Below are 4,573 nucleotides of genomic sequence, written 5' to 3'. Positions count from 1 at the left end.
GGAAACAGTAAATTTGACGCTGTCTAACTCAGGGATGGGGAATCTGTGGCACTCTAGATGTTGCTGTACTGCAACTCCTATAATCTTTGACCACTGGCCATGCTGGCTGGGGCTGATGGGAACTAGAGTGTAGCAACATCTGAAGGGCCACAGCTTCCCCATCTTTGGTCTCCTCCTCTTCCTCTTCCTCCTCTTCCTTCTCCTTCTTATTCTTATTATTATCCCTCCCTGCCTCCCAGAAAGAGCCCAGGATGGCAAACAAAACACTAAAAGCACTTTAAAACACCTTAAAAACAAAAGACTTTAAAGCATATTTTAAAAAATATCTTTAAACACTTATTAAAACAAAACATTTTAAAAAAACTTTAAAAACATCTTAAAAAGCAATTCAAGCACAGACACAGACTGGGATAAAGTCTCTACTTAAAAGATGTGTTGAAAGAGGAAGGTCTTCAGTAGGCGCCAAAAAGATAACAGAGATAGCGCCTGTCTAATATTTAAGGGGAGGGGATTCCAATGGGTCGGTGTCACAACAGTAAAGGTCTACTTCCTATGTTATGTGGAATGGACCTCCTGATAAGATGGTGTCTGCAGGAGGCCTTCACCTGTAGAGTGCAGTGATCAACTGGGTATGTAATTCATTGCCATCACCATTTGGGTGTTGGTTGCCCAATGGGAGGGATCTTCTTATTGGTTACTAAAGAGAATAGTGAAACCATGTTGTCAGACCTGCAGAGTATCCTTCAGGGAGTGGTGCAGACCAATGATCTCTTCAGTGTGCATCGATGATAATTATTCGAGGCAGGGCCAGTTCTAAAGGGCGGCCAGATGGAGCACTGGCGCGATGGCCCCTGGAGCTACAGGGGGCCCCTTAGCCACCCCTCCACTCCCCTTCTGTGATCCGTGCCCCCCCACGTCCCCCCACCTACCTGTCTGCTGTCTTTTACCATTGCCCTTAACGAAGATGGTGGCCGCAGTTTCCCTAAGGTACTGAAGCCCCTGCCGCCATCTTAGTTGATGGCAGAGATGCGCATGCATAGCACGCACGCATGCCGTCAACAAAGATGGTGGTGGAGGCAGCATCCCCTTAGGGAAACCGCGGCCGCCATCTTCATTAAGGGCAATGGTAAAAGGCAGCAGACAGGCATGAGGCCTAGTAGTTTTCCACCAAGTCTGCAAAACTGTAACTAGGGGGAGTTATGTCTTAGCCCAGTCTGGGAACAGACTGCCAAGGCCGTTGCTATGGTAACCATCTGATAGACTGGGAAAGTTCTAACAGAGTCTGTAAGTTGTGTCTTCTGATTTATGCCTCTGATCTGTGAGGCTGGTCTTCTGAATATTGCCTCTGAACTGAGAGGTTGTCTTTTGTGTTTACCTTTGGAGAGAGATGTACCAGAGGGGGGGATGACTGAAGAAACTCTACATGTATTTAATCTTAAAGCCTTAAGCCATAATGTCTTAATAAAAGACTCTTAACATGCTCTAATGCTCTGAAGAAGTTTCTTGCTCAACTTAACTCCAACGTAATGTATGCTGTTTCACGCAACAACGCACACACGCCAACAGGTGGGGGGGCGTGGGGGCTGTGTGTGTGCATGCGCGCGCACACACACACACACAGGGGCCCAGGGCAAGCTGATGCCCAAGGACCCCGGCATTCCTGGAGCCGGCCCTGATTGGCGGGTACCACCCAAAAGGCACTTTCTCCCTCCTTTATCAGAAATGTAGGCTGGGAGAGGACTTCAAATTCTCAACTCCACTCCTCCCCCTGTTATGATCATATATACAAACCACATACACATGTGGGGTTCTAGGTATATTTGCATCATTTATTTTGATCCCATAATTTGTTTTTCACTACTATTTATTTATTATTTATCTATCTATTAGATTTATATCCCTCCCTTCCTCCCAGTAGGAGCCCCGATGTATCGTATCCAACTGCCAGTTGCCCTAGGACTGTAGAACTCAAAAGAGGCACCCTCTGGATTGTGCCACCAGTCAGGTAACCTAAGGCCACTGGGAGGCTGCATTTTCTGCCTCTGAGGAAGAATACCAAGGGGGAGAACATTCTGGCCTCATCCATTGGATGGTGAAGCAGGAGCTGCTCCAATACTTGCTTTCCTTTTCCCTCCAAATCCATTTTTCCTTCTGTATACTGTCTATTAGATTGTAAACCTGTGCGCAAGTACTGCTTTATATTTTAATATATGTACAGCACTTCAAACACATTTAAAAACATTGCTGTTTTTGTTGTTAAGGATGAAATCCTGGACTCCTTGCAGGCAGACAAGCCAATCACAAATCCTTCAAGTAGAACGCCCAAGAAAACAGCAGGAGCTTCATAAGAAGCTTCCGCACATCCCCTCTGAAATGTCCAGTAAGGAGAATTTGTCTCGTGTCCAGCATCATTATACTGATGGTTTTCCAGTCACCACCCGAGAGCACTGATCAGTAGGAATCCTTCCAGTTCTAGTGTCTGGGATCGTCACCATACTTTTTTGGTGGTAGTGACAGAGGCAGCAGCAACAGCCTGGATGTAATGGCTTTCCAAATCTTTTGGGAGCCCTCTATGAGTCTAATGTACAATGAAGTGGAACATACAATTAAGTCACTAATGGAGACAGTAGAGATGGCAAAGCAATTTTTTGACTGATTGACTTGGGCTGCATATACATTGTGTTGCTTCCCTCAAAGAATCCTGGGAACTGTCATTTACCCCTAACTGAGCTGCAATTCCCAGCACCCTTAGCAAATTACAGTTCCTAGGATTCTTTGGGGGAAGTCATGTGCTTTAAATGTATGGTGTGGATGCAAAGTGCAGGTCCAAGCTATTATACCTGTTCTCTTCAAGTGTGGAGCTGGTGGCAAAATCCAAATTCTTTCATTGCATCCCTAGTACCCAATACAGTCAATTCTGTACTGAACTATACCAAACTGATATACCAAACTATAGTGGCAGCCATTTTTTCATACTTTCTTTTAAATATAACATCACATTTTAAGCAGACAAGATTATCCTTCATGTAAAAGAGAAAAATTAGTGTGTGGAAGATGAAAGCTGACAGAGAGAGAAATGCCTGTAATAAGGTTTTGTTAATGAAGGCTACGACAGGCAAATGCACATCATCTCCTCCAAATTGCACTTTTGTTCCAGAAGCTTTTCGTTATTTCAAAGCAGTGCATGAGAAAGAAGACTTTTGTCTGAAGCCTTTTGGAAGTTTTCAGTGCTATCCAATTAATCCCATATTGACCAATGCAGGGTCTTCAGAAGGAGATTGTGGGATGCAAGACAAGTAAACATGAAGATCATAATCATGTATACATGTGGTTGCATTTATTCATCTTTTCCCTGGAGTAAATACCTGTAATTTATTGGAGATATCTGTATCCCATCTTTCTAATGAACCATTTTAGCCCAACAACTTCCCTGTTAGGTAGACTAGGCTTTGGATAACAGTTTTCCCAAGGCAACCCAGGAATGTTTTTTTTTAGGATGCTGCCATATTGAGTCATACCATTGGATCCATCTAGCTCAGTAGTGTCTACACTGACTGGCAGCAGCTGTCGGTGCTGGTTTTTTGGAGAATTAAGTACACCTTCCAAATTAATATGTCCCCTGAAATTGCCTTGAACAAAATATGTCCATCACTTTCTCCTTTGATTTCCAGTGTGGTCAGGAATGGAAAAGTAGGATTGGATGCAACTAACTGTTTAAGGATTACAGATCTGAGATCTGGCTCCACATCCTTGACTCTTGGCCCCAACTGTGATTGATTTAAACTATATATTCCAAATGCTGGCAAAACACTAAAATGGGATATCATTTTTAATGCCCACTATCAGAACTGCCACCTGACTTCATCTTTGGAGAGGATGCGGAATTCCTGCCTGATGCATCAGTCTTACATAACTTGGCCTCGTGAAATCCTTCAAGCTCTGAATGCCTCCTGCTTGTTAAAGAACTTGTGCAACAGTATCACCAGTTCCACTGTAGCAGACTACGTTGGAGCTCTCGCCTTATGTCTGAATATTAAATATTACTTGAAGAACTTCAGTATGGGGAGAACATGGAAATTTATGCTGGCAAAAAGAACAACTGGACTGGTGAATTTTCAACTCATTTCCTTTCGAAATTGCAGGTGGACTTCAGCAAATTTCTGTTCTGTCATGAAGTTCACTGGTTGACAGTTCTTGTGAAGACAAAATGCAAGGAGGAACATTATGCACATCTCCTTCCTTGAGGTCATTGGAAGAACATCAGGATATAAATGTAATGTACAGGTTTTTTTTAAAAAAAATCCAGCCCATCATTCTGGTTTCAGCAGTGGCTAGCCAATTGTATTTGGTAGAGGTGGGATTAACAGGTAGGAAGAGCTTTGGAGGCCTAGATTGGAGGGATGTGACTGGGCAGAGTTTGTGGGACTTGCAGCACCCCCACATCTTGGAAACACCAGCTACCACTGCCCATCCCTTGAGCCACTGCCCTGGTCTACCTCCCATCTTCCAGTTGCTTGCAGTGCTCTATATGTACTGATTTAACATGTCACAACAGTGCTGATTCAAGGCTAGT

At 43.8% G+C, this 4,573-nt stretch overlaps 1 pseudogene; it reads left to right on the top strand.

Annotated features, from left to right (window-relative positions):
* Positions 1-3,612: 3,612 nt before the first annotated feature.
* LOC133378754 (BRISC and BRCA1-A complex member 2-like) lies at positions 3,613-4,244 on the top strand (annotated as a pseudogene).
* Positions 4,245-4,573: the final 329 nt, after the last annotated feature.

The sequence above is a fragment of the Rhineura floridana genome, chromosome 3 (assembly GCF_030035675.1).
Source record: "Rhineura floridana isolate rRhiFlo1 chromosome 3, rRhiFlo1.hap2, whole genome shotgun sequence".
NCBI lineage: Eukaryota > Metazoa > Chordata > Lepidosauria > Squamata > Rhineuridae > Rhineura > Rhineura floridana.
Note: the sequence above shows the minus strand (reverse complement) of the source record. Positions and strands in the feature narration are given on the sequence as shown.